The sequence below is a fragment of the Capsicum annuum genome, unplaced genomic scaffold (assembly GCF_002878395.1).
Source record: "Capsicum annuum cultivar UCD-10X-F1 unplaced genomic scaffold, UCD10Xv1.1 ctg2656, whole genome shotgun sequence".
In the NCBI taxonomy this organism is placed as follows: domain Eukaryota; kingdom Viridiplantae; phylum Streptophyta; class Magnoliopsida; order Solanales; family Solanaceae; genus Capsicum; species Capsicum annuum.
In genome coordinates, this window is record NW_025832851.1 from 71,970 (window position 1) to 97,122 (window position 25,153).

At 34.9% G+C, this 25,153-nt stretch overlaps 1 pseudogene; it reads left to right on the forward strand.

Annotated features, from left to right (window-relative positions):
* The first annotated feature begins 11,835 nt into the window (after positions 1-11,835).
* Positions 11,836-12,818, forward strand: LOC124890891 (annotated as a pseudogene).
* Positions 12,819-25,153: the final 12,335 nt, after the last annotated feature.

Consider the following 25,153-nt stretch of genomic DNA (forward strand, 5'->3'; position numbering starts at 1 on the left):
AACATATTTTTTTGAGGATCATGTGTTATTATACCAATTTTTAAATATAATAAATTTAATATTTTAAAAATATGATAAAAAACAACTAAGATTAATGATAAAAATAAAATAAAAATTATCTTTTGATTTTTCAAATGGAACATCTATTTTATTTTTGGTATATTGTAAAAAAATAGAAATGAATAAGAAGTTGTCTCTATTGAGATTTGAACCTGAGATCTCATGTTCAAAATCCACTTCTCAACGAGGCCTCACCCTTAGATGTCCTATCCCTTTTGTTTTGATGCATAAAGAGCAATTTTGTCTTTATCTATGCTTTATCCATGTATTGTTAATACATTGATTTGCTATTTATTGAGGCATAATACATAAATAGGACCTTTAACTTGACACCAAATTATAATATTGACCTTTAACTTTGATAGTGTACAAGTAGATCATTTAACTATACAAAATCTGAACAAAATAACATTTCAATCCTACATGGCAAAATACGTGTATACACGCAAAACCACGTGCGTCAGGCTTATAATTTGAGCCTCCCAACGGTAAAAATAATAATTAAATGACTATTATTTCCTTAATAAATCCTTTTTATATACATCCCTTTTTACAAATCAAATTTCCACTATTATTTTCTCCAACTTTTTCCTATTATTTTTTCACTATTTTCAGCTCATTGATAGATGAAAATAACATCTAATTTCTTTTTTCATTGCGAAAAAAGCGCAATATTGAAGATTTCTTGATCTATAAACAACCCATGCCATTGGTTTCTTGGATGTGAAGATGGGCGGGTAAGGTTGCATTGTAGATGAGATTTTCTTTCTATTCAAAATCTATCTTTTATAGTTCTTTTGTTCTTGTTAAACAGGTCGGATGCAAGTATTTTAGATGGTATGAAGCAGTGGTGGATCCAGAAATTTTCTTCAGAAAGTTTGAAAAATAAAAATATAAATGTGTGAATAAGCCAACAAAATATAATTTCTAGGGACGTAATAATATATAGTCTATAAATATAAAATACTTAAACTTATATTTTAACTTATTTTAAAGTTTTTTTTTTAGGCTTATACTTAAACTTATATTTTAAGTTATTTTAATTTTTTTTTTATATATAGGTATGTAGTCTTTTTTTTAATAGTTGTAGGCTTCTTCTTTTTTGTTCTGTAGGCGTTCAGCTGTAGGTTTCAGTCTACTTTTTTTAACAAAAAGTAGCCTTGATGGGGATCAAACCCACGACCAAGCCTGAAGTAGCGCCCCAAGAAGTGGAGATTGTACCACTGAGCTATCCAACAATCTTGTGTATGGTGGTTCAAAATTAATATATGTACATAAATATAGATTTTCTACCTTATATATACAACGTAATTTTGTGCTGAGGGAGTTCGGATGAACCCCCTCGCCACTACGTAGGTCCGCGCCTGGTATGAAGTTGATTATCCTAAACATGCTAGAATTGCTATTTCAAGATTACAAAAATGGATCAAAAAACATGACGAAGAAAAGGAGAAAATTAGGAGAAAGTATCAAGTTTTATTGATCATTTTGATACTATCTTGGATTTATAGAGATTTATGTAGTAGCTATTATATAACAGGTTAGTTTTTATGACTTTTTTTTATAAATGGGTTCCAATACTCCAACTTAAGTCTTTTGGATATTTGTTCAAATGGGTTCAAATCCATTTTTTTTTGTACATCTATTGAGTGCAAAAGATGTTAACAGGGAAGTTCCAACTCATTGGCATGTTCATTTTTGATATTTAACTTAAATTAATATTGCATGGAAAAAATGTAATGTAAAAAGTACAAGATCAATAGAAGGGGTTAAGTAAATCAAACTAGTTGGTAATAACATCCTCTCATTGAGAAATTAGTGCTACTTAGTTACCACAAATGCACAATAGAAAAAAAACAGAATCACTTTCTTATACCGTCAAATGCAATATCACAATTGGAGTATCACTTACTTACCACAAATGCAGAATACCCAATTTGACACAAGTAACTATTTTGAACTAACCACTTTAAATAGCCAAAATCATCTTCAAGAATAGCAATAACTGAACAATAAAAAATCACCACTTTAATTAGCTAAAAGGCCAGCCAACCAAAAACTTGTCTGAAGACAAAACAAACATACATCAAAATAACCAACATTTGAATTGTTTGACATATCTATATGCCATTAGCCCTGTTGGACTTGAAATTATCATTCACAATAGGCCTTCACAAAATACACATCAAAAACAAAAAGAAACAGTCCATTCTAACACGACAACTCTAGGATCTGATTTTCAGCTATTTACGTTGTTGCATTTGTTGAAGTTGATTTTCAGTCATAGCATCTTTTTCTTTCGATTTCAAACGAGGTGTCTTGAATCCCAAATCAACATTTGTTAGTGATGCATCCTTTAGTGTGGTGCCACTTGAAATAACTCTTTCACTCGATCTTTCAGGCTGCATTATTAAAAAAAATATTACTCACAGTTCATAAATAAAGATGCAAGGAAGTTAAATAAGGCATGAATTTTGCATACATTAAGGACTTGTCTTCCAGATTGTGTGTCTGTGTAAACGTTGAACCCCATATCTCTTGTTCTTTTCCTTCCAACTGAAGAAGATGTTTCCCCCGTAGTTGAAGAGCTTGCTGCCTGCTTTCTACTTCCTGTAACTCTTGAAGTTTCAGGACTTAGAGATGACGAATTTTGAGTACTAGGCTGACCCATTGGCCTTGGTTATGAAGGCTGCTGAGAAGGTTGTTTAGGGAGTTGTACATTAAGAAACGGTTAGAAGCGTAAGAATGATTAAATTGATAAAGAAACACCAAAATACTTACCACTGTATTGCAACTTCTTCTGTTGTGCCTAACTTGATTACATTTGGAACATGTCATTTTTACTCCATTTTTTACGCTTTCCCCTATTTTTTATTTCTTGGTTCTTCTTTATATTTTCTTCTATTTCTGGGAGGTCTTTCAAGCATAGGCTTAACTTTAGGTGGCTCGATGGATGGATTATTACTTTCAGGCCATATTATCATGTTAGAGATAAGTTGTATGAAGTACTTATAAGCACGTGGGAATGTATCTCTTCTATACCAATGCTCCACATAATTTTTTGATTCATGCCCAATGTGATACAAGGCACAAACTACATGTTTGCAAACTATGTGCAGGTACATTTTTTCTTAACCAAATCAACTATGTGCCTAAGGTATCTCTCTTGAATCTCGTATCCAGTGTCATGATTCCAATTCACCTTTAGCTTCCTACTAATCTCTTTATTATCTTCTAAAATTAGCCTTGCCATGGGTGAAATATCGCTGATCCAAGTATCAGCAAATTTGATCATATCTCTATGCCTATTCATTATTTTATACCTAATATCTGCAAGCATACTAATCACACACTTATGTCTAGGACCTATAGACACCTAATTTTGTCCTCCTCAAAGTCCGATTTTATCCATTTTTAGCTCACCTTACCACGTACCATCACCCATGTGATAATCCCTACACAAAAAGACAAAAATAACAAACTTCTAACAACTTTTAATACATCACCACCCCATCCCACACCCTACCTCTACCCTACCTACCCTACACCACTACCCTACCCCCATCACCTTTTATTTCATTTTTTAACCAATTCGCAAAATTACAAAACAACAAAAAATATAAAAGGACCTCACTTTTTGTCCACTCAGAGGAAGATATACATCACTACATTCAAAAAGAGAGGGTCCCACGGGATGGACCATTGGTTTTCTCTTCTCCACAATAACATTTCACTCACCATATATACATATCGCATTCTCACGCACAGGGGGATTCTTCTTCTTCTTGGATATCACGATACTATACATACACCCACAGACCTAGAAAAACATATCAAAAGCATGCACCATCGTTTCTCCATAATACATATACGAGACACACAGAAAGAGAGAGGGAGGCAGTGAAAGATTGTGAGGAAAAACAGATCAAGAAAAGATAAAAAAAAAATCAAAAAAATGGACTTAAAAGGGAGAGGAGACGGTCGGAATAGTAGGCTGGTGAGGGGTTCGGTTTTTCTCCGAGCTTTTTCCAAAAAAATTTGCCATAAAATTGATATTTGGTTCATCTTATGTTTGACCCATTTATAGAAATATTAAAATTTCTTGATTTTTCTCTTGATTTTTGAGTTAGATCTGGCCGTCGACATTGAATTTAGTCAGGAAATATTGAAACAACAAGGGTGTCTTCGCTGAAATGGATCTTGTTTTGAATCTACTTCATAATAGTCTTTTCATATACAGGTCGGGTTTGTGTTGTTGTGATTTCTGTCTCAGGTTCATCGGTAGTCGTTGTTGGTTCGAGGATTTAGGTTTCGGTTCGTCCTGACTTGTTTGTTGAGTTTAGTTTTGGGTCTTAATTCTTTGATACCGAGCTTGGATTCCATCGCTGTTGAGGTTCTCCTATTTGGGCTTTTGGTTCGGGCTTCTTTAACGTTATTTTCAACGAAAGTTGATATCGAAAGGTCCATTTCTTTAACCCATTGCCTCTTCTCTATTTTGATTTTTTTAAGCGACCATGATTATGTGTTGGGTGATTATGAATGCTTGATGTTGTTGATGCTATGACCATGCGCTAGATTATGCGACTTTGTTTGTTTGAGGAATAAATTTGATTAGTTTTAGTGACGTGATTGATAAAAAGAAATTTGGGGTGGAATTAAGAAATTGATAAAAATTGAATGTAGTTAAATTTTGGTCTGTTGCTGTTTTTTTTGATTCGGGATAAGCATGAATGTGATAGATTTATGATACGTTGAAATGGATAGGCAATATAGGTTCGGGTAGGCAAAATTTAGGAGTGATGTGTTTATTGAATGTTTAAATGTGCGGGTGAATGTTTGTTTCTAGTTTATCGTATTTAATTCAAATATATTCATTTAGCCGGGGAATGCTCCAAGACACATTATGGGGAATGCCCCAAGACACATTGTATTTATTCATCGGGGAATACCCCGAAGTATTATGTTGGCGGAAAACGTTCGTGGTGAAGGTTCGGAACATCAGATGGAGTAAAGCATCGGAGCATAGTTTAGTACTAGTGTAGGTTAGAATAGGATTTATTTTTTGTATTTTTCTTATTTTTGGACTGTATAATTGGACTGGACCCTAAACTTTGAATTTTTTTGTTTTGTTTATTATTTTTGCGTGCTTTGCGTGGTTTATACATTCGTAGTGTCAAATTAGCCGATACGTTCCACCAAGAGACCATGGTCGAACCACGGGATCGAGGGGTGCCTAATACCTTCCCCTCGATCAACAGAATTCCTTAGCCGAAATCTCTGTTCGCAAACCAGTTTCAAAGAGTCGAATAGTTTTTAAAAGGATTTTTCAAAGGTGACTTGGCATACCGGATTATGCCAAGTGGTGACTCTGAATAAAAAATGTAAATTATCTTTTTTCAAAACAAACTTTCATCTTTTGTCACTTTAATAATAAAAACCCTTTCGAAACTTAAAACGAATCTTTTTGGGAGTTAAAAAGGGGTGTGACAGCTCTGGCGACTCTGCTGGGGAATTTTTAGAATTCGGGCTTATTTTTGGAGTTGTATCAGCTTAGTTTGACATTATGGGTGTATAAACATTATTTTTGTTATCGTTTGTTGTTTATTTTATCATTGTTGAGTTCTACGTGTTTACAGTTTTTCTCCTGTGTGTTACTGCTTTATATCTGGTATCATGTGCATAACCCGAGTTAATTCTTTCTGCAACAAGTCCCGGAGTGCACGTCGTGCGCACGAACTCTAATTGAGTCAACCTTATTTTAGGAGGGGAAGCCGTTGGATGAATGGAGTAGGTGGAAAGCAAAACAACCACTATCGATCATATGCTCCCCCGAACGGCCTTGTTAGTAAACCCCAATGTAGGTCAGCCTTTAGATCATACTTATGTACATCATATTGAGACCTAGCGGGGCCCACTTGGTCCTTTGTAGATGACTCTCCTCTAAAGCATCCCTACGTGCTAATTGTTGCATTTTTTAGGGTAACAGAGTCATTTGACGGGCTGATTTGGAGAATGCATGTGCTAGAATCAAAGAAAGGTGTGTAGGCATGGAAAAAAAAGGGAAAAAAGAGAAGGTGAATCAAATTTTTTTTTTTATAGTTTTTAGGTCCTTTATGGCTTTTGTTTTCCACAATTCAAAAATTCAATAAAAGGAGAGATTTTTTTTACTTTTTACACTCATTTTTCAAAAAAAAAAAAAACATCAAAAATTTTTCCTTTTGTTTGCTTTATCAAACATTCACAATTCGAAAACTTCAAAAAGATTTTTTTCAGGAGCTTTTTATAAAAGAAAATTTTTTAAAAAGGGTGGTAGAAGTTTGTACATTTCACATAACGAAAATACCAAAAAGATTTTCTTTCATAGCTGTTGGTGTCATTTTTTATGTGAAGTGTCAAATTGAAAACTCAAAAAAAAATTGTTATGTTGTTCATTGTGTGTGTTTGGCCATGTCTCAAGTTAGGATGTAATCTGTTATTTAATCATTAATTGTTCAATCTGGATGAACTATGCACCCTTGATTCTCCCCTCTCAGGAGTGAGATACGTAGGCAGCCTATTGTGGGTTCGGGGATCTTATTTCAAAAAAATAATAATATTTTCTTCACTTTTCATTTAGAGTAGGTGTCTCATGTACATCTGTAAAAGAAAACAACAAAAAAAAATTTCCTTTAATAGGTTCAAGTTTCATTTTCGTATGAAATTCAAAATCGAAAATCCAAAAATATTTTCTTCGGTAATTATAGATTTCATTTTGTACAGGAATTTGAAAAATTCAAAAAGATTCTGTTCACTATTCATCTAAAGTAGGTGTCATATACGTATCTAAAAGAAAAATACAAAAAGGTTTTTCTTTAATAGTTTCAAGCTTCATTTTCCTATGAAATTCAAAATCGAAAATCCCAAAAGATTTTTCTTTGGTAATCATAGATTCCATTTCGTATAGGGAGTTTAAACCTGAAAAATGCAAAAACATTTTCGTCAATTCTTTTGACAAATTGTTATTTTCTTTTTTTTCTTAAAGTTTCAAGAAAAAGAAAAAAAGAAAGGAAAAAGAATCAATTGGCCATTTTGGCAAGACTTCACGAACTACGCACACCTGATTCTCCGCTTTTGAGGGTGAGATACGTAGGCGCCCTTCTTGGGTTCGGTGATCTTTTTTAAAAAAAAAGGAAGAAAAAAGAGATTTTGAAAAAGTGTTGAACTCTAACACATTTGTTATTTTTTGTTGAGTCAGTTTAAGGTGGTTGGTTTGTGGAATTCTGGCTGGTCCTTCACATCATACCAAATTCAAGGGGTTAGTTGTGTCCAACAAAGATATAGAGAGTGACATCATGGATCAAACAAAGAATCAAGAAAATGAGAGTTTGAAGCAAGAGATTAGGAGGCTAAGAAAACAAATGACAGAAATGCATCGAGCTTGGGCCAGTGGGTTGCCTCCTCCTCCATTCCCCACTATTTATCCTACAAATACCTCGAGTTTTCCACCAAAATCTCAAAGTCAGTTTTCTACTGTTGTTGATGCACCACAACATGACTCAGAATTCATTCTAAGCCAAAAACATCTCAACACTTCCACCACTTTTCCTCTAGCTCCTCATCATAAACCTGCTATATTCACAAGACCACATGTCGTCTATGATCTTGTTGCTCAATCCTCTACTAGGACTTCCACACTGGCTCTCCCAATGGTTGTGCATACCCATGCTGCTAGAAAACCTATATTCAATACTCTTGGTGATTATTGTTATACTCCTGAGCCTACTTTTAAGTTAATTGGACCACCAAAATTTCTTAACAAGAAGTCCAGTGTGCCAGAAAAGTCGAACAAAATGGTTGAAAAAATAAAGAGTGTAGTAAATGCTATGAAAAATTCTCTAGGACCTGCGGGTAAAGAAGATGTTTCATACAAAGACTGGGGAATGCCTTCAAGTGCTAACCTTCCTCCAATCTTTGAGATGTCAAAATTTGAGGAGCAAGATGGGCATGAGGAATCCGTGAAACATGTGGGACAATATTGCAATCAATTAAGGGAAATGGAGGGAAAAAGAATGAGGAAGATACATCTTCTATTGTAGTTAGACGGCGAGCACGGTCAAGAAGACCCTGTTGTCGTCACTCTTAGGCTTAAACCCAAGTTCATGCCCAAGCTCCACATAATCACTCCCAAAATTCATTATACTCTGCTCCTCCACCTCTATATCTAGTATATAACGCACAACCATATGTTCAACCCCCATCTTACCCACATGGAACATACCGACTCCTCAGAGTCATCCTTTAACTCCACGAATATACCAAAACCCTTCTAAGCCTGATTTTTGATCCAAGCCAAACGATGAAATGAGGCAGAAGTCGAGAGATATCTTCACACTAATTGGAGATTCGTATGCTAATTTATTTCAGAGATTGGTACAATAGGGCATTATCACTCCTCTCCTTGGTGCACTCTTAATCGGCGTTCAAGAAATTTTGATCCTAATGTATGATGTACGTATCGTTCTAATGCTCAGGGTCATAATATTGAAGATTGTTGAGATTTGAAAAGAGAAATTGAAAAGATGATTGAAGATGGATCAATTATGGTGCAGAACATTGACAGTGAGGGAAGCTCTAGTCAGGTTGATATGCAAACCAGTGGCTAAGTTGTCAGGCTGAGCAATTAAGAAGTCACCCCTCTCCCTACTAGGAGTAGGTATGGTAGTTTGTTTTATTTTCTTTTCTATTTTTTGAATTATTTCAGGGTTGTAGTTCGGGATCTATCTTGTTTTATCTTTTTGTCATTTAGGTTCAAACCCTTCTATCTTTTATTTCAACTAAATGAATTATCCCCTTTCCTTTGTGTTTTAAATATGCGTTGTTTGTTTGTTTGTTTTCTTATACAGTACATTTTGTGTTGACTCTAGTGATATGACATGCTTGCGGAATTTTTAGCCAGATCTTAAAATCCAATTTAACCATGAAACATTAGATCAGAGCGCTAAAGTTAGGAGAAACATCTGAGAAAATAGTAGAGTGCTGAGACATTTGGTGACAAGTTCAAGCCTTCTTTGAAAATTAAGGCCATTTATTTTGAGAATCACAAGAATAACTTGGTCATCAATTGAAAGATATGTCTCAATTAGGTCAAACAGTGTCTGCGTTATCCTATCAAGAGGAACAGAAAGAAAAACAACTCCATGAAAATATGAGTCATTCAAAGTGAGGGATGTACAACAAATGTAGAGTTGTATGTTTGAAAAGTATAAAAAAAGAGGTGACACACATGCTCGGGGCAAGTTAGTGTTGTAAAACATGTCATAAGTGATGTTGATCGTGCACTTTCACATTGCATGTTATGTACTAGTATTTAAAAGGATTGATATGACAAAGGCATTTTATTCTGCTATCCAAACATTATGTCATCCTTTGTTTACCCCTTTTGAGCCTTAGTGTTATTTTCTTTCATACCCCTCTTTTGGAATCAAGATAAAGCCAGCAAAGCTTAAAAGAAAAGTATCAAGCAAGAGAATAGAGCCAAAAAGTTTAAAAAAAAAGGAAAGAGAGAAAAATGTGTCCATGAAGGAAGAAAAGAGTGTCAAGAAATTAGAGTCAGAAAAATCACAAAGAAAAAAAGAGTCAAAAAAAAGAAGAAGAAGAATAAGTCAGAATCAAGCAAAAAAAGAATGAGTTGTCAGAACTACGCGTGACCTGATTCTCCTCTCTCAGGGGTGAGATACGTAGGCTGCCCTACTCTGGGCTCGGTCCAACCAAATAAATAATTTAGAATTACTCAGTCAAAAAGAAACTGGGGCATGAGTTAATCCTCATTGTTTGAGTCGATTTCAAAAGTTGTAAGACCCACCCCACTTCAAGTGTCATTTGGTACCCATGCCATCCTTTCTTCCTAACCCTACCCAAAATCCAAGTTACAACCAAAGAAAGACCTTCATATCAATCTGCGAGAATGCTATTCCAACCGTCCCCTCTCCCTTTTCAGCCTATTTTTTGTTTTTTTTTGTTTTTTTTCCAAGCTTTTCCTGGTTTGTTTTTCCTCACAATCTTTTACTCCTTCTTTCTCTTTCTGTGTGTCTCGTATATGTATTATGGAGAAATGATGGCGTGTGCTTTTGATATGTTTTTCTAGGTCTGTGGGTGTATGTATAGTATCGTGATATCCAAAAAGAAGAAGAATCCCCTTGTGAGTGAGAATGTGATATGTATATATGGTGAGTGAAATATTATTGTGGAGAAGAGAAAACAAGTGGTCCATCCCGTGGGACCCTCTCTTTTGGAATGTAATGATGTATATCTTCCTCTGAGTGGACAAAAAGTGAGGTCCTTTTATATTTTTTATTGTTTTATGAATTGGTTAAAAAATAAAATAAAAGGTGATAGGGGTAGGGTAGGTAGGGTAGAGGTAGGGTGTGGGGTGGGGTAGTGATGTGTCAAAAGTTGTTAGAAGTTTATTATTTTTGTCCTTTTGGGGAGGGATTATCACATGGGTGAGGGTACGTGGTGAGGTGAGCTAAAAATGGATAAAATCGGACTTTAAGGAGGACAAAATTAGGTATCTACAGGTCCTAGACATAAGTGTGTGATTAGTATGCTTGCAGATATTAGGTATAAAATAATGGATAGGCATGGAGATATGATCAAATTTACTTATACTTGGATCAGTGATATTTCACCCATGGCAAGGCTAATTTTAGAAGATAATAAAGATATTAGTAGGAAGCTAAAGGTGAATTGGAATCATGACACTGGATTCGAGATTCAAGAGAGAGACTTTAGGCATATAGTTTATTTGGTTAAGAAAACATGTACCTGCAGGTTGTGGAAATTGAGGGGTATACCTTGCAAACATGTAGTTTATTCCTTGTATCACATTGGGCATGAATCAAAAAATTATGTGGAGCATTGGTATAAAAGAGATACATTCCCACGTGCTTATAAGTACTTATACAACTTATCTCTAACATGATAATGTGGCCTGAAAGTAATAATCCATCCATCGAGTATGGTACTTTTAGGCCACATTATCATGTTAGAGATACCTTTCATTATCACTATCATAGTATGGTACAACAAAAGTACCATACAATGAATTCATTATACCATACTATGATAGAGATACCTTTTGTACCATTTCAATTTGAATTAGGCCTTTTGTGTCCAACTCTAAGTAGTTCTTACCTACATATACACCTGATCATATATGTATTATCTATTCCAACAAATAATACAAAAGAACGAGGTTTGGATGGGCTTCTGTCCTTAAAGAGAGTTCGCCAAGGGTGCGAATGAGAATCAAATCGATTGAATCACAAAGATTAATCACTTATATATATAAAAGAAAAGGAGTAGCATCATTCCAAAGTCCTACTTCAAAGTCATAAATGGTAATAATAATTAGGTTAGGTGGCTGATCAAAAATCAAGAATGCCCATAAGAAAACAAAAGAAGGTGGATGTGGTGAGGGAAGAGAGGGTTTGTATTACATGTGATGACTGAAGGGATGGTCTTTTTTTTTCCTTTTCTATTTTCTGGACAACTTTGTATATAAGAATTGGGGAAAGCAAAGGAAATACTAGTATATAGTACTCCATAGGTAATATAGTAGTAGTTTTTCGATGAGAAAAAATAGCACAAGAGCCAAAGCTCACCAGATGTTTCTGAAGTCATTCATTACCCAAAGCAAAAGGTAACTCCAGTGTAGAGAGCTTTAATTTATTACAGTAACATTAAGGTTTTCTGTATATTTGGTCTAAAGCTTCTAGAGTACCGGTTTCAAAGGGGATGCTAAGTTTCTCGAAGAAAGGTGGCCATGGATAAGAAGGTCAATCTTTTGCTCCTTTATTTGTGAGTTGCTTATCTTTGTGGAACTCCAGTGACCAACTAGAACATGCTCCCTCTAAGACCACTGGAGTGGAATCTGTATTAAAATATCACTCTGATATCAGGAAATTAGAATCCGAGTTCCAAGATCAGGATTTAACTTCTACTCTGTCAACTGGTCAATCTAATCATGTGGAGGCCACAATGGGAAAAAGAAAGATCGTCCTATGAAATTTTACAGCTCATCCAGATTGGTGTGGAATTTTAGATATGCAAGTAGAGAGTGGAACAAAGGCATCCCTATCAGGAGAAAGTGCCACCAACACTCTTCCTCAGCCACAAGTGAATCATGATCATCCAACGGCTTGCCTATCCTAGCCTTGGGCTGACACTTACTTTTGAAGTCTCGTAGCTACTTATGGATCAAATGCCATCATTTATCCTTAAATGGTGGGTGTCATATCCACAAGAGTCGTACTTTCTCTTAAATAAGCAGAGATTTTCCTATTTATGTAAATGCAAAATAATACAGTACTATCCTTAAAAGGCGACAAGTCTGTGCCACGTGTTAGGTTTAAAATAATCTTGTCAAAAGCAGAAAGCCATATCTTTACAAGTCTCGACATCGTCACAAAATAAAGAGAGCCAGGGGTTCTGGAGGGTGTTTTTGGGACAAAAAGAATATACAACAATCCAAGCCTTCATCTCCAAATAGTGATAGAAATATCTTTAATTGTTGGGTAGGTGACAACATATCTAGTTACATAGTTCAGCACTCAGAGAGTGGTAGTTGGGGGAATTTCACCCAATTTAGTTTTGATGTGACAAGCATCTTCAATGGCGATCACATGTTCCAACAACCAGAGTTCAGAGTCTCTGGCTTCCTTTTTCACATAGGTGCTAACATGAAGGAAGCTGAAAACTTTATGCATATTGAAACCTGACAGCATGCTTATGTTATCCATGGTGGCGGTGCCAACACAGGATGCATTGCAAATGCATTCTTATTGGTGCACAGAAATGGATAATCGATAATTCATCCTTGGCTATGTTACTATCCATTTTCCAGATTGAAACCTTTAACAACATTTTTTCCTAAACATTGGTCATGGTATAGTATATGGTTCATGTTTAATGAGAAAAAGAGTGTAAGTTGGTGCTGCACGTCATCAAGAAGCGTAAGGAAAGGAGAAAATATATTGTTCTTAATCAGAAATAATAGAGATTAAGGCTATTTTCTCCTTTTTGTGGTCGAGCTTGTATGGTTTATCTTGCACTTTTATGTTTGTACTTGTTACTGTTGTTGCATTTGTGGTTTTCATTCTTCTGTGCTTTGTATTGTTCAAATTCTTAATAATTTCACTGGTCTTTACGCAACTTTATATCAAATGTATTTTTCTGGTTTGGCTAGGTGAGATACCTGAGCCATTCCCTTTTTTTCGGATAACAGCTTGGGAAAAACCACTAAATAAGAAAAATCTATTTAATTAGCAAAAAAAGAAAGAGAGGGATTCGAACCCTCGATAGTTCTTTGTTCAAAACTATACCGGTTTTCAAGTTGTCGAATTTCTCTAAACTGGAAATGTTACCCAACCTGTAAACAATGCTATTAGTGAAAAGCCTTTATTTGAATTTCCTATTCCGGCTAATGGACCTTTTCTCAAGGCTATTATGCTGTCCTTCGTTTTAGCAGCGGGTGTTATCCCAACCAAAATGGGATGGAGTGAATTGTCATGCATTGTTGTAGGTTATTGTATGAGGTTAGGATTAAGGGTCATGTGCCTTTTTAAGTAGCTGTAAAAGGCGAGACCCCTCCCCGATTCTGTATGGGGGCGGGGGGGGGGGGGGGGGGTAGACAAATGTGGGATAGGGGAAAATTCTGAATTGATGTTAAATGTCTTTGGTCAATATGCGCTCAAGTTTATAGTTTTTCATATACTATGTGTCTTATTTAGACACTCGATGAGCGTGCGCATGTTCTTGCATCCTCCTTCATTGAACATCTAGAGTCAACAATAAGGAGGCTGACATTCTTCATAATAACTAGAGAAAATAAAGGGGTTGGTCAAAGAAAGAAAAATCCTATGTTCCCTCTCGGAGCCGCCCTACTCCAACTCATGGTTAGTAGAGGTACGATTGTTTTAGAGATAGATCTTGAAGATCATCCACCACGTGCAAAATAGAACAAAACGGGTAATAAAGATTTCTATTATGTACATAGAAAAACATACGTGCAATGCAAATTCTATCCAACCAAGCTCGCAATCAGGATGAACTTGCCTATGGTGAGAAAACCTCTTGAATGAAGGGTCGTCGACAATGGTCCGGTAATAGACCTGTCCGCTCTGGAAGGGGGTTACTTAAGTGAGCGTTCTAGTGGTACAAACTACAGCTTTCTTACGGGTGACATACATCATTTTCTAACTCAAATAAAAGATAGTAATAGTCTATGCAGAGTAATGAACACGCATCAAAACTAGACATTTGAAATCAATAGCGATGTCTTGAAATATATTGAAGATACAGGGAAAGATTTTATTGATAACGACTATCTCCTACCATTTATCTTCAGAATATAAATATAACTGATCTATATAAAGAGATTAGAGAGAGTCATCTTGTTGATACAGATACTTTCCAAAAAATAGGGGGATTAGCGAATTGAGAACTCAGTTAACAAAGCAAGTACAACGCTCCGTTATGAGCCGAGTATGCTCAGGCTTGCAAATGCCTACAAGGGCTAGAAAATCTATTTGCCTGTCTTTTATCGACTTCAGGGGGAGAATCTACCGCTGCGGGCTCCTGTATTTCCACGAACGTGATCTATCAAGAAGTCATATTAAATTTATGTCGTTTGGCAATCATGAAAAGGTGGCTAACGATTAGGAGGTTATGGGGGCCTTTTTATACCACTATAAGTCTTACTCCAGCATAGAGAATGGACTAACGTATTTTGGTGTCCTTATGGAAGAGGCCGATAAGTTGGATCTGGATCTGAATTACGATATTCAGTTTGGTCAAAATGCGTGACACCCCTTTTAGTACCTTGCCTCGAAAATAATAATGAGTAATAAAAAAATAGAAGGGTTCCCAGTTACTAAAGACGAGTTCGCAAACGCTTTCAAGATTATGAGCTATTTTTTGTTGGATGAAGATATGGCGAAGAACACGAATCTCTTGCCTTCCCAAGATAAGAAAATCCAAGATGTTGATACGAATATCCTTTTCGAACTCGTAAGAGAACTTGGTAATAATAGTAGTCTATCACTACTAGTGGTTAGGAAGATGGATCGAAAGCTCGTGAAAAGTATTTTTATGCCCATTATTTATGGAAAAGCACTCATGAGCACAAGCTCCGATATACATAAAGCCTTGTCTCAACACATCAATTTTAAGGATAATCACTTACTAGCCTCACTTTGCTCTAAGTTCTGGAAGGAGAAATACAAAAACATGGACAGCCTAACCATAACCAGCTTGATTAGAAATGTTGGGTGGTTTGTCGCCGCTAAGGGTTTATCTGTTTATTATGTTCAGCCCTACTTTCATACATCACAAGATTATATGAAGAATGATGTCATCAAAATTACAGTTTATGATTGCAATCATAAAATGAGACAAATAAGTCTTAGAGTTCCTACCGATAATAATGATCATAGGAAGACAGAGGTATCAACCTTCGTCAACTTCATCCATCAGAAGTATGCCAATATTGAGATGCTTAGAGTAGAGAAAATGTTGTGAGAGGGAGGACCAATATATACAGTACAGGACAACTTTCTAACTACACCTCAGTATAGCCTTGAACTCTATTCTCTTTATGGCGAAGCACTTATAGAATTGGGGTCGCCGTTAGTGGTTATAAATGATATGATGCACACTAATTTGATTAGAGGTGCCGAAGGCTCCTCGCCTGCCTACTTGAGACATTTTGGCTTTTCAGAGAGTGTAATACTTATCGGTGAGCTGAAGAATTACTTTCAAAAAATAATTTACCAGATGGAATTAGCCCAAAAATGGAGGCAACATGGAGAAAAAAGGATGGAGACCACACTAGTCTCATACGAGAGCGGTAGTAGTAGTATATTAGGCATATCAAAGGATTACGATGGTTATTACGTCCAGTGGAAGAAATTCGGGTATAAGATCTTGGAATTTCTTGAAGCACATAAAAAATATGCGCTAAACCCATGAATACCCAAAAATAGAAGGCATTTACTAGTAACCACTTTTGTTGTCAGTGATGAGAGTAGATAGGATAGAGCCTGTAAATACAAAACATCCAACATTGATACTGGCGAACATGACGCTCAACCTCCCTCCGCTTGGGGCTGAAGTATATCTTATAAGTCTGACGGTAGTTCATATGTTATGTCTCTTTATATATATAGATTATAGATATAGATATAGATAGAAATATAGATTATAGATATAGATAAAGGGGAGGGGGAGAAAGAGAAACAAGCAGGTCTCCGTCAACATGCCTGCTTCCTGAGCTGCTTTTATTATGTCATTTCTAATTAATTACTATAATTTTATGTATGTATTAGAAAATTAATAATATTTAATAAAAAAGTAAAATAGATATTTATGACATGTCTGCTTCAGCTGCTTCACCCATAATTTGACTACATCACCCATAGTTAATTATTATAAGTCATCTAAATATTAAAAAAATAATATAAAAAAATTGTTATAAGTAATCTAAGTATTAAAAAATTAATAATATTTAGTGTTAAATTTACTTGACGTTTTATATAAGGCTCATTTAATTTTTTAGCAAATATTTTTGTATAGTAATTTTGTTATATTCGTCAACATGCTTGCTTCTCCTGCCCGCTTCATGAGCTGCTTCCTTCGTGATTTTACTAAGTCATCTCTAATTAATTATTATAAATTATTTATGTGTTAGAAAATTAATAATATTTGATAAAAAGGTAAAATAAATATTTATGACATGTCTGCTTTAGCTGCTTCACCCATAATTTGACTATATCACCCATAGTTAATTATTATAGGTCATTTAAATACTAAAAAATTATTATAAATTTATCTACGTATTAAAGAATTAATAATATTTGATGTTAAATTACTTGACGTTATATATGAGTCCCATTTAATTTTTCCCCACGGGTTTTTTTTATAATATTTTGTTATATCACTTCTAATTAGACATGTCTGGTTCGCTGTTTTAATCGTGATTTCATTATGTCACTCCTAATTAATTATTATGACCATTTAAGCATTGTCTCAATTAATAATATTTTATAAAAAAATATAAAATAAATATAACATAATAAGTCAACTCTTCAGGTTTTAAATTAACTTGACGTCTTATACGAGGTCCACTTCAAAAAAATTTCACAAGTATTTTGTATAATAATTTTACTATATCACTTCTTATTAGTTGTTGTGAATCATTAAGACATGTCTGGTTCGCTGCTTTAATCGTAACTTTACTGTATCACCCATAATTAATTATTATGGTTATCTAAGCATTATGACACTTAACTTGAATTAAAAGAAAAAAATATTATACATCACAATAATTTAAAACTTAAATTATTTAAAAAATGTAACTGACTATCAATGCCACAAAAATTTGGACCAGGACAACGATATATATTATTTAAAAATTACATATAAATTATTATAAATTACAATAGTTAATAACTTAAGATATCTGAAAAAAATAATGTTATCTATTTTTAAAAAGTATGTAAAAAAAATTATAAATTACAATAATTAAAATAATTTTTTTAAAAAATATTGTTTGGGCCCGTGCCTTGCACAGGCTATTAGTAACTAGTACTATATATAAGTGTGAGTAGTAGCTATTGGAACCAGGCAACTGATGGTTGTCATGCCTGCTTCCAGCTATCTGCTTGCTCTGTGATTTTACTATATCACCCCTAATTAATTATTATATACAATTAAGATCAGCAAAATAATTAAATTTAATCTAAAATAAATAAAATATATATTTATGACATGTCTGCTTTAACTGTTTCAACCATAATTTTACTCTATCACCCCTAAGTAATTATTATAAGTCATCTAAGTATTAAAAAATTAATAACATTTAATAAAAAAATATAAAATAAACATAAAATGATAAATTAACTCTTGATGTTTTAAATTAGATTGACATCTTATATGAAGCCCACTTAAAATATTGCACAAGTATTTTTTAAAACAATTTTGCTATATACTTCTAATTAGTTATTTTAAGTCATTCAAGACGTGCCGATTTCACTACTTCAATCGTGATATTTGATTGTCTTAGTTTATTTTTCTTACTGTGTAAATTTATATGCATTTATATTTTGTGTTTGTTAAATTGTTATCGGTCCTAAGCCGAGGTTCTATCGAAAACAACCTTTCTACTTCACCTGAGGTGGTGGTATGATTTGTGTATATTCTACCCTCTCCAGACCTCATTATGTGGGAATACACTCGGTATGTTGTTGTTGTAATAGTGATATTTGATTGACATTGAAATTATATCAGTGTCGCTTAAATTAAAATAGAAACAAAAATTATTATAAATCATAATAATTAAAAAATTAAATTACTTTTAAAATATAAATGAATATCAATATCACAAAAGTTTGAACATAAAAACATTATAAATTATAATAGCAAACATCTTAAAATATTAAATTACAATGACGAAAAAATATTATAGATTACAATATCTAACGACATCAAAAGTCTTAAAACATACTAAAATAAAATTAATTATTTAATTTTATTTATGGTTTAGGGTTTCAGCTACAATAATGTCGACGCCGAGTGAATTTGGAGCTGTGTTGGAGGGTGAAAAGGAGAAATTGGATGGTGATGAGAATGTGATGCACTCAAAAAAAGATTTATTCAATTTCAGAAGGAAACCTTGAGAAAAAGGGAAAACTGACTCAGGGATTTAATCCAAGATGACAGGTAATGGATGAGAGTTGAAAGAATAAGAGAGTGAACTGTATTGATATGATCAATAATGAGTATGTGTATCTTACATTGCAGCTTATATACTGAAATTGGAATGGAATTATGACTAACTACCTTAACAGAAAAATGGAAATAACTGTCATTGCTACAGTGTTAGCAGTTACCCTAATAACAGAATTCAAACTGTAACTGCCTAGCTATTTACTACTTGCCTACTTAATTCCTTGATTGCCAGATCAACTCATCAGCTTCATACACGAATTGAACACCATGAACTTGCATCAATACCCCCCTCTAAAGAACATTCTTGACCTCAAGAATGAAAGGAAGGAAATCTGGTTTGAACTTCAGACAAGAATTCCCATGTAGCCTGTGCAACGTCTATATCAGTCCACTTGATGAGAACTTGAGTGGTAGCCTTGTTACCCTTCTTTACCATCCTTCTATCAGGAATAGCCTCAGGTAAAGGACAGCGAGGACTTGAGAGGTGGAGAATAGAAGGATGAGAAATGCTATTAGGCACAACATGACACCTTTTCAACTATGACACATGGAATGTGGGATGAATAAGTACATTAGAAGGAAGCAAAATTCTATAAGCAACAGCTCCAATCTTAGCCTCAACTACATAGGGTCCATAATACTTGACTGCCAGCTTGTTAAAAGGCCTAGAGGCAACTGAAACCTGTCTATAAGGCTGCAATTTCAAATAGACCCAGTCACCAACTTCAAAGGACCTATCAGATATATTTTTATCAGTGTCTTTCATTCTTTGTTGAGCTCTAGCAATGTGAAACTTGATTAACTGGATGATAGCCTCTCTAGCTGCAAGATCTCTGTCCACCATCTCAACTGCACTTTCTCCAACCAGGTAGGGCAAATGCACAGGAGGTTTCTGCCCATAAAGTACCTCATAAGGAGTGCATTTGATAGTGGAATGGTAGGTAGTATCATACCATCATTTAGATAGTGGTAAATAAGTAATCCAATCCTTGGGACAATCTAAACAAAAACACCTCAAGTAAGTTTCCAAGGTTCTGCTTACCACTTCAGTTTGGCCATCTGTTTGAGGATGATAAGCTGTTGATCTTTGGAGGTGCACACCTTGAAGTGTGAATAATTCTTGCCAAAAAGAACTAAAAAATACAAGATCTCTATCACTAGTCATAGTAACAGGCATTCCATGTAGTTTAAAGACTCCATCTAAGAAACTTTTAGCTACTGAATGAACTATATATGGATGCTGCAAACTCAAGAAATGAGCATACTTACTCAATCTATCCACCACTACTAATATAACATCTTTTCCCCAGGACTTTGGAAGGCCTTCTATAAAGTCAAGACATATATCAGTCCAAATACCTTCAAGTATAGGGAGGGGCTGAAGATAACCTGGAGAAGCTGCAACATCATACTTGTGTCTTTGGAAAATGTCACATTGGTTAATAAAAATTCTAACATCTGAGATGAGTGATTTCCAATGAAATAATGATTATAACCTCCAAATGGTAGCATCCATACCAGAATGTCCCCCTTGAGGACTGCTATGCCAAAGTTCGATAATAGTTCTTCAAAGTTGTGGATCATCTCCCACCATTAGTCTACCCTTCCACCTTAATTGATCATTACACTAAGTGTATGACTTAAAGTTTTGAGTCTGAAGTTTCTTAATCACCAACTGTAATGCAGAATCAGTACTCCAAGACTCCTTAATTTCTTTATACAAATCATCATGTGGTGTGAGTAGGGATATGGCTAAAACTTCTGCATCAGGCATTCTAGAAAGAGCATCTGTGGCCTTATTCTCTGAACCCTTTTTATATTCAATTGAGAAGTCAAAAGCCATTAATTTTGAGATACATGCCACTTGGAAGTCTGTATGAATCTGTTTCTCTAAGAGGTGTTTCAAGGCTTTTGGTTAGTTTTCACCATAAAGTGAGTATTCAATAAGTAATGTGACCATTTTGTAACAACAAGGAGAAGTGCTAAAAGCTCTCTGTCATAAACAGATAGAATCTAATATTTGGGAGCCAATGATTTGATTATATAAGCAATAGGATGTCCCAACTGCATTAGAACAACACCATTTCCTTTGCCGCTAGCATCATTTTCAACAATAAAGATCTGAGAGTAGTTAGGCAATGCTAAGATAGGTTCATAAATCAAGGCTTGCTTCAAGGTTTGGAAAGCTTGCATAGCTAGATTTGACCAATAGAACCCTTCCTTCTTTAATAGGTCCTGAAATGGTCTGCAAATTGTCCCAAATCCTTTTATGAACCTCCTATAATAACTAGCCAATCCTAAAAATCCTCTCAATTGTTTGAGATTGATAGGAATGGGCCAATTTTGCATAGTTGAGATTTTTTTTGGGTCAGTTGAAACACCAGCAACACTAATATAATGTCCCAGATATTCAACCCTTTCTACTCTAAAAGCACACTTAGAAATTTTAGCATACAGTTGATGTTGCTTCATTAGAACAAACACAGCTTCAACATGTTGCACATGATTAGACAAACTCTTGCTATAGATTAATATATCATCAAAAAGATCAAGACTGATTTCCTTAGTAGTGGTTTAAAAACAACATTAATGAGTCCTTGAAATGATGAAGGAGCATTGGTTAAGCCAAGTGTCATTACCAAAAACTCATAGTGCCCTTCATGAGTCTTGAAGGCTGTTTTGTATGCATCTTTTTTTGACATTCTCAGTTGGTGATACCCTGCCCTTAAGTCTATTTTTGAAAAAATCATAGCTCCTCCTAACTCATCAAGTAAGTCCTCTATTATGGGAATTGGGAACTTATCCTTTATAGTCATCTGATTCAAGCTTCTGTAGTCCACACACAACCTCCAAATACCATCTTTCTTCCCTACCAAGACTATAGGAGAGGCATAAGGGCTAGTACTGTTCTGAATTATACCTTGATCCAGCATTTCCAGTACCAATTTTTCTATAATATCTTTCTTAAATGCAGGGTATCTATAGGGTCTTTGACTAACAGGGTTAGATGCCTCAATTAGTGGAATTTTGTGGTCAAAAACATCTATGTAAGGTGGTAATGTTGTGGGCACTTCAAATAGGCAGGAATAATGATCCAACAAGGACTTCAATACTAATGGTAGATCATTACCTTGACTGGCTTGAATGTTGAAACACTGAACAGTCTCTACAATATCTGGTGCTAAAGTCATCATGAAAAATTGAGATTCACTCCCTTCTAGCTTCTCCCATGCCTTGGATTTAGAAGTTTTGATCAAGCTAGTTGCTCCTCTTAACACATGTTTCTTTCCTTTGTACAAAAACTCAATAGTTCTATGCTTAAAATCAAACAATATTCTGCCCAGGGTATTTAACTAGTGCACCCCCAAAACTATATCCACATTACCCAAAGGTAGTAACAAAAAATCAGAAGCGAAAGTTGTTCCTTGTAATAACCACTACAGGTTTTTGCACACATAAGTAGTCTGCACTTTTTTTCCATCAGCAACACACACAGACTGCTCAGTTATAGGCTCAGCCTTACAACCTAATTTCTTGGCCACTTCTTGGTCTATGAAATTATGTGTACTACCAGTATCAATCAGGACTTTCAAAGGTCTTTTTTCATGGTAACCAGTCACCCTCAGAGTCTGATAACCCGTAACACCAGTAAAAGCTTGAAGTGAAATTGTCATGAATTCATGAGTGGCATCCTGATGTTCTTGCTCTTGGATTAATTCCACCTCTTCTACTATTTCTTTCTCCTCGACTACATCTATCAAATATAACTGTTTCTTAGCCTTGCAGGCATGCCCCATAGTATATTTTTCATCACATAAGAAACATAATTCTTTAGCCCTCTTCTCATTCATTTCAGCAGAAGTTAATCTTCTTCCTCCAGTAACTGTATTGTGATGGTTATTCTTATTGTTACCTACATCAATAGTCTTCTTAAATGTTGGATTTGGTGTGAAATTCTTCTAAAAATTGGGAATCTTATTGTTAACTGGAGTAGGAAGCAAAGCAACTTGTGGCCAATTAGCTCTCAGACTCCATGTTTTATCTTGTGCCTCAAAAACTTTCTCCTGTAACCTAGAAATTTTGTAAGCCTGCATCAGTGTTTTGGGGTTCTGAATTCTGACTGCCTTATTCATCTCTAACTTCAATCCACCCAAGTAACAACTGATCTCATTCTCACTCGACAAGTTTACACCAGTTAAAAGCCTATCAAACTCTGCTTGATACTCTCTTACTCTACCCGTTTGCTTCAAATTCTTTAAGGCTTCCATGGGATCTTAAAAGTTATCCCCAAATCTTTCATTAAGGGCAAGAATGTACTCAGTCCAAGTAGGTTCTACCACTGAATTCCTGGACTTAATAAATGCCCTATGCAATGCAATAGCATCACCCTCCAAATGCACAGATGCAACCTTTACTCTTTGATTGAATAGAATTTTATCTATTGAAAAAAGTTGATCAACCTTGTACAACCATGTACGCAAATCTAACCCCAAAAATTTTGGAAATTCTAATCTAGAATATCGAGAGAAGAAATTAACTCTACACCCATTTCCTTCTCTCATTCTTACTTCCTGCATATCATCATTATGCTTTCTTCCTTCTTGAATTCCAGCATTGGAACCTTCTCCACTATTAGAATACTCGACTCTCTCCTTTTCTTTGAAATTCATAGTTCCAACCACTCCTCTAAGTTCCTGTAACACCTTCTCATTTTGAAGACTACAATTATTGATATTGGCCATTCCATCCATTATTTTTTGCAATTGCTCTTGGATTTGTTGGAACCTGTCATTCGTTTTTTCTATAGGTCAATCTTGTCTATCTTGAGTCTTGATTCTTGCCATTGACACACCAAGGAGTGATGGCTTTGATACCACTTGATGCACTCAAAAAAAGATTTATTTAATTTCAGAAGGAAACTTCGAGAAAAAGGGAAAACTAACTCAGAGATTTAATTCGAGATGACAGTTAATGGATGAGAGTTGAAGGAATAAAAGAGTGAACTGTATTGATATGATCAGTAATGAGTATGTGTATCTTACATTACAGCTTATATACTGAAATTGGAATGGAATTACTACTAACTACCTTAACAAAAGAATGGAAATAACTGTCATTGCTATAGTGTTAGCAGTTACACTAATAACAGAATTCAAAATATAACTGCCTAGCTATTTTACTGCTTGCCTACTTAATTCCTTGATTTCCAGCTTAGCTCATCAGCTACATACACGAATTGAATACCATGAACTTGCATCAGAATGTATCTGCTTTGAAGGTTGTTGAGGATAAGAACGTATCTGCTTTGAAGGTTGAGGATGAGAAAGTATCTGCTTTGAAGGTTGTTGAGGATGAGAAAGTATCTTCTTTGAAGGTTGAGGATGAGAATGTATCTGCTTTGAAGGTTGTTGAGGATGAGAAATTATCTGCTTTGAAGGTTGAGGATAAGAAAGTATCTGCTCTGAAAGTTGTTTAGGATGAGAAAGTATCTGCTTTGAAGGTTGAGGATGAGAAAGTATCTTCTTTGAAAGTTGTTGAGGATGAGAAAGTATCTTCTTTGAAGGTTGAGGATGAGAATATATCTGCTTTGAAGGTTGTTGAGGATGAGTAAGTATCTGCTTTGAAGGTTGAGGATAAGAAAGTATCTGTTTTGAAAGGACCTATTTCGAAGGTTAAGGATGAGAAATGATGTGATTTGAAGGTTGAGGATGGAGGCAAAAGTGGCAAGGAAGAGTTGCCCCCTGACTATGATTTGGATGATTGGGAAACTTGGCCAAATAAGGACGTATTCATAAAGTATTATCAACAGATACGCGACAGCGATGTATGTTCGTTACTACCCTTCCTTTTCCTTATCCAAAATAAACAAATTTGCAGCAGATTATTTACTTTTATATACATACACACAGTGCCTTAGATTTGGTACTTGTTATGAATGATTTGTATTTGCTTCAAGAAATTGAGATAAATATTGAATTAGTCCTGGAATTTAATTAGATTGTGTGTTTCTAACTAGGAGATACCATTGCATCATGTAATTGAGATTGTTCAAGTTGCAATTTTCCCATAGCTGATGCTCCTCCTGAAACGTGTTCTTAATTTGCTGAGACTTCCAATTTTTATACTCTGTACTTGAAAATAACTGACATGCTCTAAGAATAGTAACTATATGTACTTACATCCTTAGTTAGTATCTTTTCAAGGGATTCACTACCAAGTTACTTACACATCTTTTATCCAGTTCAGAGTTACTCTGACTGGCGACCTTGTGTTTTTCCTGCAACATAGATGCTTATGTTAACAATACAAATATGTTCTTCTGTCTCAC